The 14,574-nt window shown below is 40.8% G+C and overlaps 2 pseudogenes and 1 gene segment (V, D, J or C); 1 reads left to right on the forward strand and 2 right to left on the reverse strand.

Annotated features, from left to right (window-relative positions):
• Window positions 1-14,574, reverse strand: part of LOC108412015 — a 380,788-nt pseudogene that overhangs the window by 172,972 nt on the left and 193,242 nt on the right.
• Window positions 1-14,574, reverse strand: part of LOC108412222 — a 134,772-nt gene that overhangs the window by 90,637 nt on the left and 29,561 nt on the right.
• The window catches only part of LOC108413908, a 65,443-nt pseudogene that overhangs the window by 27,243 nt on the left and 23,626 nt on the right, over window positions 1-14,574 (forward strand).

Raw genomic sequence — 14,574 nt, forward strand, 5'->3', positions numbered from 1 at the left:
GATCATGAGGACCTGTAGTCGCAGGGATGAATATCCGCTCAGTCTTGCTGGGATTGAGCTTCAGGTGGTGGGCTGCCATCCATGTCAGACAGGCATGCCGAGATGCGACTGGAAACCTGTGTGTCAGAGGGAGAGAAAGAAAACATTAGTTGAGTGTCATCAGCATAACAGTGGTAAGAGAAGCCATGAGAAGATATTACATCACCAAGAGAGCTAGTGTAAAGAGAAAAGAGAAGAGGACCCAGGACTGAGCCTTGGGGGACGCCAGTGGAGAGCCTGCATGGAGAGGATGTGAACCCTCTCCATGTTACCTGATAAGAGCGATCCTCCAGGTAGGACTTGAACCACTTCCACGCATAACCAGTGATTCTGAGGTTGGTGAGGGTGTCCAGAAGGATCGTATGGTTGTCTGTGTCAAAAGCTGCTGAGAGATCAGATGTATGTAACACAAATGACTGTATGCACTGCAAGCATGCATCTAGCAGGAGTGAGCATCCAGTTTGCTGAGAAGAGTAGGGCTGCCTGCTGAGTTCCTCTTCAGTTCTTCTTCAGATCTTCTCCTGTGGCTGGTGATTATACATAAACCTATGGCTCACATAATGTCCTTCAATGTATCTTCAGTGTATCGCTCACAACTACTGTACACATTGTTCCCCATGTGCATTTCAAAAAGGCTCTTGCTGGAGCAGCACAAATGAAAGCATTGGCGTGCAGATTTAAGCTTTCATCTTGGTATCTTGACACTCTTCAAGGAAGTCTGAATCCAAGAATTGGATTTTACATTGCCATAAAATATGGCTCCAATTAATGGCTGAAACGTTTTCACACTGCAAAGAACTGACCAAATGTGGATATTTAATGACTAAGAATAAGTTTAGTGTTCTCAGTGTTTTAAGTTTCGAACTGTTTTTAATGTTAATTCTGGAAGACACCAGAGGAAGACAACGTGCACCTCACAGGGCCAATATTGCCCAATGCCCTTCACCTACGCAGAGGCTTCATAAGGCCAGAGAAGGAGCCACACACTGCTGTGTCTGTGTCTCAGGTTGAGTCAACAGACTCAGTTTGAGTCAACAGCAGTCGGGTAAGAGGGCTGAGAGTTTTCACTCCCCCTGACTTCTCAACTTGCTCTAGCTTCAGGTTGTCTTTTCTGCTCTGTCTCTGAGGGGAAAAAGAAGAACATGAAGGAACCCTCCTTCCTTCTCTTCAGTTTTGGTTTGGTTTCTGTTGGGAAAGTCATTTACCACTTTAGTTCTTTCTCTACTTGGAGAGCCAGTTTTCCGCTGGCGTCCTTTATTCTCTTTTCTTGTCTGAACAAAAGTGGGTGGGTTTAAAATGTGGACATATTTTCCTCGCCTGTGTAAGGTGCCTATATCCCATCCCCACAAGGCGTGTTCCTTTGAGCGCTGAGTGATGGAGCACTTGTGCAGTGCTGGTGTAGAGGTTTGATCCCCAGCCTTGTCACCAGTTTTACTAGCTGAGCTTATCCTTCCTGTTGTATATTAGCTTAGCACTTGGCTCCTGTCTCCCTTAAACCTGAGGTTGCTAGGTCTTTTGGATATAACTTGGATGGCCAAGGGGCCCATCCCACATTAAATTCCCTGGTTCCTTAACCAGACCTTAACCAGACACTGGCATCATGTGTTCATCACTTTTTATATGTAAAAAACATTATTTCTTTGTTTTATGTTAAAAAAGTAAATTGGCACTACAAGAACCCCAGAGTCCATATTTTCCCGGATCTTTCAGCGGAGTTACATAATTGCCGTAACGAGTTTAAATCAGTTAAACTCAAACTACATGAGGCAGGTCTGAAGTTTCGCATGCAGTATCCAGCACGGCTGATCTTCTCCGTTGACGGGACTGCACACAAATTCGATTCTGCAGCTGAGGCATCTTCGTTTCTCAACACTACGGTCCTTCCTGCATTGAAGGCAGTACCTGGTACGGCTTCTGATCTACAGGTTTGATTTCAGTCTCATCTGGAGGTATGAGACTCTCGTCTGTTTTATCCTGTAGAGTTAAATGCAGCTACAGCAGCTAGTACTGTAACCCTGCTGTCCCTTATGTGGACTCGGTACAGCGTTTGGACCTCGGAAATGACTGTTGTCTTTATACTCTATATTGACTCTATATATTTATTTCGTTTTCTTTATAATATGGCTGGTATAATTAATTTCATTAGCTGGAATGTTAGAGGGTTAAATTTACTATGTAAAAGACATAAGGTTCTCTCTCATCTCAAAGATTTACATACCCATATTGCATTTCTACAAGAGACGCATTTGCATCCTTCTGAACATAAAAAAATTCAGAGAAGATGGGTGGGGCAACTATTTCACTCAAAATTTTCGTGCAGATCTCGAGGAGTAGCAGTTTTAATAAGCAGTGTTCAGTTCACACCTAGTTCAATTCACTCAGACATAGCAGGTAGATATGTTATCATTGTAGGCCATCTCTATCAGACTCCTGTTGCTTTAGTTAATATCTATGCACCAAATTGGGATGATTCAAAATTTATCAAAAAAATTATTTCTCTTCTTCCAGACTTAAATTCTTATTATCTTATTATGGGGGGCGATTTTAACTGTCATGGACCCTGATCTTGACAGATCATCCAAAAAAACAATCTCTCAGAATAATCTTAGGCAAGCACTAAAGTCCTTTCTTGTTTCACATGGTCATTCAGATGTCTGGCGATTTCTCAATCCGAACACTAGACAATACTCCTTTTTTTCATCAGTTCACTTGTCCTATTCTCGCATTGATTATTTTTTTATAGACGACACGCTATTACCTAGTGTAACAGCCTGCTCTTATAGCAGTATTGTTATTTCTGACCACGCCACTTTATTAATGACGTTTTCCAGCTAGACCACACACCCCAAAATAGTGGCGCTTAAACTCCCTCTTGCTGTCGCATAGCAATTTTATACAGTATCTCGCTACTAATATTCAGGTATTTTTTCGCATCAACAACATTAAAGAGGTCTCTCCTTCTACTGTGTGGGAAGCCTTTAAGGCAGTGATTCGAGGCTGCACTATTTCCCATGTCTCATTTCATAATAAGCAAAGGAAAGAAAAATTACTGAAGTTGGCTAATGACATTCAGCAGTTGGATTCACTCTGTGCCCTTTCCCCTGATCCAGACAGTTTTAAGAAAAGAACAGCCCTGCAATCTGAATTTAATTTACTATCCTCTCATCATGCAGAACAAATGCTTCTACGTTCATTACAATCCTTTTTTGAACATGGCGACAAACCTAGCAAGATTTTGGCCTCTCAGCATAAGCAACGATCTGCCCAAAATTTTATACGCCAGATTCGTATGCAGGACGGCACCCTCACTACAGACCCATTAGAGATTAATGATTGCTTTAAGCACTTTTATTCCTTATTGTATGAATCCGACTCAAGGTCTAACTTAAACCAAATGGAACATTTTTTAAGGATCTCCCAATTAACACAATTAGTGTATCACAGCACAATTAGATTTACCTATAACCACGGACGAAATTATTTCAGCCATTCAAGCTATGCAGAGTGGCAAGACTCCTGGCCCGGATGGCTTCCCTGTAGAATTCTTTAAGAAATTTTCTAAGGAACTAGCCCCTGCTCTTTTGGAAATGTTTAATGATTCTTTACAAAAAGGTGTACTGCCTAATACCCTACGGCAAGCGACTATTTAATTGATTTTGAAAAAAGATAAGGACCCTCTGGATTGTGGTGCGTACCACCCTATTAGTCTTTTGAATGTAGATGTAAAAATATTATCGAAAATTCATGCCACACGGCTTGAGAGTTTTAGGAAGTATAATACATACTGATCAAACAGGATTCGTAAGCCATAGACTATCCTTCTTTAATATAAGGAGAGTCATGAATATTCTCTATACTTCAGCTCCTTCCCCACCCTCAGAAATGTTACTTTTGTTAGATGCTGAAAAAGCTTTTGACCGTGTGGAGTGGAATTATATATTTTACACACTGCATAAATTTGGTTTCGGTCCTATATATATATATCGTGGATTAAACTTTTATACACTTCTCCTTTAGCGTCGGTGCGCACTAATGGGCTCTGCTCGGATTTCTTCCCCCTTCAGAGGGGTACACGTCAGGGTGACCCCCTCTCACCCCTAATCTTCACAATCGCAATAGAGCCTCTAGCAATTGCTATACGTACAGCATCTGGAATTCAGGGAATTACTCGGGGAGGACTTGAGCATAATATTTCTCTGTATGCGGATGATGTGGTTTTATTTATAACTGAACCAGAGGTTTCCTTGCCACAGGTTCTCAGTGTCATTGACAGTTACAGCTCATTTTCTGGATATAAATTAAATTCTACTAAAAGTGAATTATTCCCCATCAATATCTCAGTTGATAAATTACCTCAGAGTGCCTTGCCCTTCCGTATTATCACACACAGTTTTAAATATCTCGGTGTTACTTTGACCCGTAAATACTCCGACCTTTTTAAATATAATTTTTTGTCTTTACTTTCTCAGATTAAGGAAGATTGATCACGTTGGTCTTCTCTTCCATTGTCCTTAATCGGCCGGGTCAATTCAGTTAAAATGAATGTACTTCCCAAATTCTTATATCTCTTTCAGTCAATCCCTTTATTTTTGCCTAAATCGTTCTTTATAACTATTGACCAATGTATAGTTAATTTTATCTGGAACAAGAAACCCCCCAAAATTCGACATGTGGTAATTCAAAGTCCTAAGCATTTAGGTGGCCTTGCATCTCCAAATTTTCTGTTTTATTACTGGGCGGCAAATATTCGAAGTATCCTGTTTTGGTGTGAGGGTCATTACGGGTTAAGCGATTGGGTGCCTGCATGGACAGCAGTGGAAATCAATGCAGCCAGACCCGTATCCCTCATGGCTTTATTATGTGCTCCTCTAGCATCCAGTGTTCGCATACCTACTACTAACCCAATTTTAAATGCTTTTTTACGTATCTGGCGCCAATTTCGGCATCATTTCGGTCTTCAGTCCCCATCTACCAACATGCCAATCACTGCCAATCCTCTACTCCCACTTTTCGACTATAGATTCTGCCTTTCTTAATTGACATAAAGCTGGTATCAAGAAGATCCAGGACCTATTTCTTGATGACACATTCTGCAATTTCACACAGCTCTGTACCAAATTCCCTCTTCTCAAATCTCATTTTTTTAGATTCTTACAGATTCGTAATTATGTTAGAAATGCTTTTGCGGACTTTCCTAACACTCCCCCAAAGTCATCCCTTGATATTCTGGAAATTGATGCTAATGCTAGAAGTATTATCTCTAAAGTATATAACATGCTATTTGCTTTAGCCCCCGCCCATAGATCCCTTCTTAAACAACAGTGGGAACAGGAACTACAATTAACTTTTGAGGATGAAGAATGGGACAAGATAATCCGACGCATCCATTCTTCCTCAATCTGTGCTAGACACAACCTTATTCAGCTTAAGCTGGTTCATAGAGTATACTGAACAAAGGTTAGACTTTCTAAGATTAACCCAAATATAGATAATCTTTGTGACCGATGTTCTCAAGCTCCTGCCATGTTATTACATATGTTCTGGCTCTGCCCTGCTCTGAAACCTTTCTGGCTTTCTATATTTGACTGCTTCTCCTTTATATTGGAATCGAAAATTGAACCTTGTCCCTTGATCGCAATGTTTGGTGTATCACCTAAAGACTCTAATGTTCCAGCTGTTTACTCTGATGTCTTTGCTTTTTGTGCTCTTATAGCTAGATGTCTTATTCTGATGCAGTGGAAAAGCTCCACTCCACCTTCATTTGACCGTTGGCTTAACGATGTTCCTTTATTTCTTTATTTGGAAAAAATTAGACACACTCTTAAAGGTAAAACACGTAAATTCACTCGTATCTGGGCCCCCTTTTTCTCTTTTTTCTCAGAGTTCAGGCAATCTGATGTCCCAGGTGGATCACAGTAATTTCGTTTATTTAATTATTTTAGTTATTATTATTTTATTTATTTATTTATTTTACAAATTTTTACTTTGTTTTTGTATTTATTTATTTATTTTATTTATTTTTTCCCCCTTCTTCTATAGTAACGTTTTGTTATGAATGTGGGCGATAAGAGACAGGGTGGGTGAGGGCTGGTGTGGGTGGGTGAGAGATAGTGGGTGGGATAGGTGGTTAATGGGAAAAAGAAAAAAAATAATGTAATCAATCTCTGCCCTGTATTGTTTTTCTATCCTGTCAACCCAATAACGAGAATGATCAAAAAAAAAAAAAAAAAAAAAGTAAAGTGGAAATATCTACCGTGCTCTCTCGCCGTCTTTCTCCCAAGCAGCATCCATGAAACGGTCTGACTGCTACACAGAGCCATAGACATTGGCACAGCCTGCACTGTCCAGAGTCTCACGTCACTACTGGGGTCTGTCTGGGTTTAAACAGAACAGAAAAATGAAAATGTTCTTGATGTTACGTAATGTGGATCTCTGAGTTTTCTATACTGATCTAAAATCAGAATAGAAACTCAATTTTCATTTTCTAGATGACAAATTCAGTAATACATCTAAACATCTGACCCCAAGCACCAAGCTACATTGCCTATTGACAGCACTCATCTGTATACCCTTCTATCCTTTCATTCATCCCTTCATCCTTCTTAAGGAACCCATTGGTTTTACTACTCATAATTTAATATATAGCCACCAAATTTGGTAAAGCCTTGACAGCTGTCCCCAAGCTGCAAACTGCGTTCTGTATTGATGACCCTCATTTGTCCATCACTTCTACTTCTTCTGATCCCTCCATCCTCCAATTGAATTATGATAAAACTCTTAATTGTTAAAGCACATTTTAACAACTTTGTTCAGTTTATGATATGTCATCTGTACTCCATCATGAAAGCTGTCCTCTGTCGGTTAATCTCAAACAAACTACTTTCTAGCTTCTATTAATGACAGCTGTTCTGTTTTCCCAGGTTCTGCTGGTTCTCTCTGCTCCTCTCTGCATTCTTCCAAGGTATGAGAGGGAAGGGAGGAGGAGGACAGGAGGAAAAGTTTCTGGTCTCAGTCAGAGAGAAGGACAAGGTGGGGCAGGAAGGTTACAATATGTAAGTGTAGTGTACTGATTAGTCCTGTATGTCACATCCACTTAACTGGAGTTAAAAATTCAACGTGTCCATTTAAATAGACCGGTCAGACCAGAGCTGAGCTCTGCAGGAAGGTCTCCAGGAGCAGGGCTGGTGAACACAGGATGGGAACATGAATGTGACCGTATCTATAAATAATCAAGCTACTGCTGCTTGAAATGACTGGAGTTTGCTAATCTCTGGTAGATCAGTGAGGGAAGAATGAGGAGTACTGCAGGGTGGTGGGTGCTGAATGTATTAAATCTAAATTATGTATCTGGATCTAGACTGAAGAACAATCGGGTTCACAGAACCAACACAAGAACATACCTAGATCTACAGAGCTGCTCCTCTCATATGAGTCGGACTTTATACAGGAGGAGACGGTCACTGGGTGGAAAATGAATGGGAAAGTTCATAATGCTCAACATACAGTCTATGTATGGAGAAAGTCCAGCCCTTCAATAAAAACACCTGATCCAGTGCACGCAGGAAAATCCCTCAGCATTATTTATACCAGATTATTAGTAGAGGATTTTAGATGTTTCTCTGAGTTTACCAGACAATTCATTTGTCAATAATTTGGCCCTTTAGTTTTGAGTCTTTTAGGTCTCTCCTCATTCACAGAGACAGGACGCTGAACTTGAGTGACTAGAAACTTGGCCAAGATGGCAACAGAGTGCAGAGACTCTTATAAAGACTGTACAAGAGCACATTAGTGTGATCTCTAGTGAGTTCAGCTGGAGATTCAGTGCAGTGCTGTGTGTTGATCTTGAGGGAGTTTGGCTGAATGAAGCTGAACATCTGGTGAAAGTGCTGCTCTATTCTGGGAGAAAGAGGACGACTCAGGCCTGTTCATGCAGATCTGAGTTCCACCCCACTGCTCTCTCTCTCTCTCTCTCTCTCTCTCTCTCTCTCTCTCTCTCTCTCTCTCTCTCTCTCTGTCTGACTGTTTACTGCTTAAAACTGCTTGTTTGTGTTCAGCTGGGTGGGCTGTGGGGGGCTGGTTTCACTTCTTCCTTTAGTGCTGCTGATGACCATCAGTGTGTCAGTCAAATAATAACCTGTTTTATTTCTACAGCACCTTTATTAAACTCAAAGCAGGTAACAGTGAAACAGAACGAGTGCAGAAACAAACAGAAAGAGCTCTAACATACAGGAGAAAAGCATCAGCTCCATCTGAATGAACATGTAAAGGGAGGTAAAGCACTGAGTATGCGAGGAGCACGTCACTGCGAGCGACAGAGAGCACCACAGCTTAGAACTTCAGATTGAGCAGCGTTCAACTTTCACTTCAATAATTAACACTTTCAGACCGCTAACCCCTCACACCTCATGCCTTTTCCCTCTTTTTGTTTTCTCCCTCTCTCTTTCTATTTCTTCTCCTACACAGGTTTCAACATGGCGTCTTCCCAGGACCGAGCTCTCCAGGCCCTGAGCTCTGAGTTGGCCCGGCTGGACCGTCACATCACCGCCCTCCTGAAGAGGCAGGACGAGCTCCTTCAGCGGAAGTCGCAGCTCGAAGCCTCCCAGGAAGTTTCCCCCTCTGTGGTCGCGCCAGCTTCGACTCTTCGAACACTGGGAGACGCCGTTCTCACACCAGCCCCAGCCCCACCTGGTCCCTGGGAACGCCAGCGCCGCAGACGGCCTTCCAGACCTTCATCACCACCCCAGCCGGTCTTCACCTCCTGCAACCGATTCGCCGCCCTCAGCTCACCGCCTACGCCTTCACCTACGCCTCGGGCCGGGTCGCCCGCCCCAGCGCCTCGGCGCTCTGCACAGGGCTCGGTTTATGTTATTGGTAGTTCTATTGTCCGCCATGTTAGAGTCAGAGGTGTAAACAGGCGCCACTGTCTCCCGTTTTCCAGGTGCCTGGGTTTTAGACATCGCCAAGCGCCTCCCCTCCACGTCGGGACCAACGACATCTCCAACCGGCGCAGCGAGGTCCTGAAGGAGCACTACCAGATGCTACTGGACACCGCCAGGAAGAAGACGGACGCCAGGATCGTCATCTCCGGCCCTCTTCCCACCTACCGACGGGGATCCGAGCGGTTCAGCAGGCTCTTCGCGCTGCAGTCCTTAAAATTCTAAAAGAGCAATGAAACCTTAATGACACTGTCCTTGTTTCTAATAATAATGTCAACAAATCTGCACACAATCACAATCTGTCACTTATTTTTCTCTTGCACACCTGAATGTAATTATACAGCCCAGGGTCAGGCCAAAGCAGAAAATAAGAGTGGCCTGCTGCTGGACCAAACACACTTACGGTGAATCATCTGTCCTCACAAAAGTATGATATATTATTCAGAATATATATGCCACCAATGGGCACTATTATCAGTAAACACAGCACAAATTTCCAGTGCTATGCTGATGACACTCAGTTTTTTATATATATATATATATATATATATATATATATATATATATATATATATATATATATATATATATAACAAGCGAACCGGACAATAAAATTAAACTTAGCAAGATTGAGGACTGTATAAAAGACATAAAACACTGGATGTGGAGTAACCTTCTCCTGCTAAACTCAAATAAAACAGAGGTCCTGCTGTCTAACTTTACACTTAAACTTAACAATTTCTCAGTTGCATCAAGCTCATCTGTAAAATATCTTGATGTCGTGACAGACCCTGATCTGTTCTTCGACACACATATAACTAATATTACTAGAACAGCCTTCCTGCATCTCTGCAATATTGCGAAATTAAGAAATGCATGATCTCTACAGGACACAGAAAAAATATGCATTTATTACTTCAAGGCTAGATTACTGTAATGCCCTGCTGTTTGGGTGTCCCAGCAAAAGCCTTAACAAGCTTCACTTAGTCCAGAATACTGCAGTCAGAGTCTCACAAGAACCAGAAAGTTTGACCATATTAGCCCAGCTTTATCAGCTCTGCACTGGTTACCAGTTAAATTTGGCATCGATGATAAAATTCTATTACTGACCTATAAAGCTCTAAACGGACTCGCCCCTCAGTACCTGAGTGAACTTCTCTCTCACTATGAACCATCACGCCTGATACCTAGAATTAATAAAGCTCCATCAGGGGGCGGAGCTTCTCATATAAAGCCCCCCAGCTTTGGAATAATCTTCTTGATAATGTTTGGGACTCAGACACAGCCTCAGTCTTGAAGTCTAGGCTAAAGACTTACTTGTATAGTTGAGCCTTTGGTGATTAGTCTTCCCTGTCAGATCTAGACCTGCCGGAGTCTTTGCTACTCAGTTAGCACTGTAATCTGTGATCAGTTACTCTTTACAGAACTGACTCTGTGTTTTTTCCTTTCTTTGCTGAGTTGAAAAGCTGCCCATCCTGTGTGTCTGATGCTGCTGCTGCCTCTTCAGCCTTGATTGGATGCCACTGCTCGCCAGCCTTCTGAACCAGCTTGACCACCATTGAGCTTCTTCCTGTACGATGCTGTGCAATCCTTACCCTCAGATGCTGCTGCTGCCACTGCATAATCATCAACTAATCAAATTAAGCACTTCCCACCTGTTTTCCCGCTTTGTACTATAATACTATATACTAACAATGTTTGCTATCTGGTATCGACCAGAGGAGGATGGCTTCCCCTTCTGAGTCTTAGTTCCTCTCAAGGTTTCTTCCTTCTGCCCTTGGGGAGTTTTTCTTGCTACTGACGATGCTCTTGAGGGCTTGGACCCAGATTTTCTTTCTGTAATGCTGATTTTTCTGTAAAGCTGCTTTGTGACAACACCTGTTGTAAGTCTACTTTTTGTTGTTTGTGTGTATAACTGTACATTTGTTTGTGTGTGACATTTACTAACTTTTTATTATGTAGTTTCTATAATACTTTTTACTTCACTCTACACACTGAATGTGTGTGTTCATTTGTAAGAATGTTTTTTCTCCTCTCTGCAGGCTGTTTAACTGCAGTATTACAGAGGATGACTGTGCTGCACTAGTTTCAGCTCTGAAAGCAAACTCTTCACACCTGAGAGAGCTGAATCTGAACTACAATAAACCAGGAGAGTCAGGAGTGAAGCTGCTGTCTGATTTACTGGAGGACCCACACTGTAAATTGGAGAAACTACAGTGAGTTGCTGACAATAATGTACCTCAACACATATTCAATCAGTGAATGGTGATCTACAACATTCTCCTCCATGTGTGTGAGACATGCTTAATATTTAAATATGTGGGGTTTGGAATTTTTGATGTAAAGCTTTTCAGATGTTTCTGTTTTTGACTAGTATGTGGATTTTCTTTGTGTATTTCAAACAGAAAGTTTCCTTTATGTAGTGATCATTATTGTTGCTTTTTTGCTATATTTTTACTCTTGTTTTTGTGTGAGCAAGTGATCAATGTGTGTGTGTGTGTGCGTGTGTGTGTGTGTGGGTGGGTGTGTGTCACATGTAAGAATTTATCTCTTTTTAGCCCTTTTAGTATGTGTGTAGATTGAGTTTGTGCTGTATATATACTCAAAATACTGGAAATGATGGAGGGTCCCAACATGTTTCAGCTGTTAGACCATGGGTAAATTACAGTAACAATCTTACCTACCTGATGGTCACATTGAACAGGGTCCTATAGTTTTATATTATCACAAGACTAACCACCTCTCCAACATTAGAGAGAAAAAAAGCAGGGTAAAGTTTCCTACTTAAATTCCAGATTGTCCCTGGGCTGATGACTGAGAGAGCTGGCCAATCATTGCCATTTACATTTATGGCATTTGGCTGATGTTCTTATCCAGAGCGACTTACAGTTTGATCATTTTTTACACAGATCAGGCTTTGGTAGATTTTCCTGAGAATTGCAGGAGTAGACCCAATGAACTTCCTATCACATTCCAGTCATTTGCATTTGTTACTTTGTCTTCGCATACAGTTCAGAAAAAAAATCACAGATTCTTACAGCATACAACATTAACAACTACATTAACAAGAGAAGTGTTACAGGGCTGTTTGGATTGTTTCTGTAACACTTCGTACTTTGGTTTGTATGCAAGACCTGTGTGTGAAAAAGAAATAGAAGGTAAAGTCTATACAAGTTGATGTGTTTTGTAGTTTATGTAATGTTTATTTTTATGTCTTCTGAATGAGTGTGTGTTTGAGATGACAGTGTTTCTGATCTATCATCATTTCATCAGGCTGTGGAGATGTAATCTCACTGAGAACAGCTGTGCACCTCTGTTCTCAGTTCTCAGCTCAAATTCCTCCAGTCTGAGAGAACTGAACCTGAGTTGCAATGAACTGCAGGATTCAGGAGTGAAGCTGCTCTCTGCTGGACTGGAGAATCCATATTGTAAACTGAAGATACTGAAGTAAGGACGTCACTGTATCATTGGATGTAGATCATACACACACAAATACACACACATACACACAAAAAACCAAACACATACAACACACACACACACACACACACAAATGTGCATTTTAACACAGTCATTCACTATAAGTGTTTGTCTGCTGTGCCTGTTTTGTTAGATATCTGTGTAAATATAACTGCTGTTCTGTTGTTTGTAGTGCTTTGATATATCATTCTCTGTTTGTGAGACATTATATCTATGACCATTTATTAAGGTTATTTTGTCACTGTTATTGTAACTCTTCATACATCATTTTCAATTATATGCCTGTATGTGTGTGTTTGTGTGTGTGTGTGTGTGTGTGTGGAATAAGTAGAAGATGAAGTTAATAAATGTTGTTGTGTTGTGCAGATTTTGTATTCTCATGTCTTCTGAATGGATGTGTGTTTGAGATGTGTTTCCGATCCTTTATAATTTATCTCCCAGGCTGCGTTGGTGTAATCTCACAGAGAGAAGAGTGCAGCTTTGTCCTCAGCTCTCAGCTCAATCTCCTCCAGTCTGAGAGAACTGAATCTGAGTGAGAATAAACTCCGGGATTCAGGAGTGAAAGACTCCACACTGTAAACTTGAGAAACTGGAGTAAGATCATCAATTCATGACTGAGGATGTAGATCACACACAGCATACACATACACACTCACTGACATACTTGCAAGACCTATGCTGCACCATGATAGCAGCATACTACCTGCTGAAAATGCAGTTTTTTTCAGTTTGGACAAAATAATAACAAGATTGCAACCACATTTCCAAGAACACAGGTTCACATAAACCCAGCAGCCAATGCAACCATTTATAGTACATCATGCATTTGCTATTCACAAGTGAAAGCTTTACCCCAAAGAAGATGACAAATTTAAACTGGAAAGCTGAAATGTACATAATAAAGACAGAGAAATTCTGACCCAAACTGACCTGTAACAAGATGACAAATTACATCATTTTTTCACTGTACCATTTGCAATGTTCTAAGCAGCTGTTTAGATTGTCTCATAATTACTCATGGGGGTCCCCTAATGGCTTGGACCCCTGAGCACACACCCACAAAACCCATTGGATGATCTAGGCCTGATATGTGTGTGTGAGATGGAGAGAGAATATATTTGCATAAGAGATGACAGTTATGGACTTTCATAAAGGTTATTTTGTAGTTTCTATAACATTTGTGTGTTCATGTAAAAGTTTGCAGTTTTTCTTCTCTCTGCAGGCTATATCGTTGCAGTATTACAGAAGAAGGCTGTACTGCTCTGGCTTCAGCTCTGAAATCAAACCCCTCACACCTGAGAGAGCTGAATCTGAACAGGAATGATCCAGGAGAGTCAGGAGTGAAGCTGCTCTCTGATCTACTGAAGGATCCAGACTGTAAACTGGAGACACTACAGTGAGTTACCAATGTTCTGTCTCTTTACATACATTCACTCAGTGAATCGTGATCTACAACACTCTCCTTCATAAACACACACATTGCTGTGTCTGAGGGAGCCTTCTGATACAGCTTCTTTTCTCTTGTGATTGTGTGTGTGTGTGCATGTGTGCATGAAGTGCTTCACATTTGAATATGTGGGATTTGTAGTTGCACTGCAGTTGTTTCTTGTGTGTTGTGTGCTATGTAAGATTTTTCTTTTTGTAATTTTTTTAATGTGTGTGATTTCAGTCTGTGCTCTACATATTAAACAGATGTTGAATAAAAATCAGACAGAACTACCATAATTAGTAATTAATTAGTTTAAAGGTTTTATAACAGTAGAGACATATTTCAGCTGTAGGACTGTGGCTAAATTAAAATAACAATACCAACAATAACAATTTAATCTAGGTCACACCGAACAGGGTTCTATAGTTTCACAGTATTTATTTATACATTACTACATTTATATTTTACATTTTACATATACATTTTTATTTATACATTATACATTTATACATTTATACATTATTTATAGACAAAACACCATGCCAACATTAGAGAGAAAAGACAGGGAAAAGTTTTATATTTACATACCAGATGGTTCTTGGGTTAATGACTGAGAGGCCTGGCCAACAGCCAACTGTCTTTGGTCCATTTTACAGGGAATAGATAGATTTATGTTAGACATATGTTAAC

The sequence above is a fragment of the Pygocentrus nattereri genome, chromosome 11, assembly GCF_015220715.1.
Source record: "Pygocentrus nattereri isolate fPygNat1 chromosome 11, fPygNat1.pri, whole genome shotgun sequence".
Lineage (NCBI taxonomy): Eukaryota > Metazoa > Chordata > Actinopteri > Characiformes > Serrasalmidae > Pygocentrus > Pygocentrus nattereri.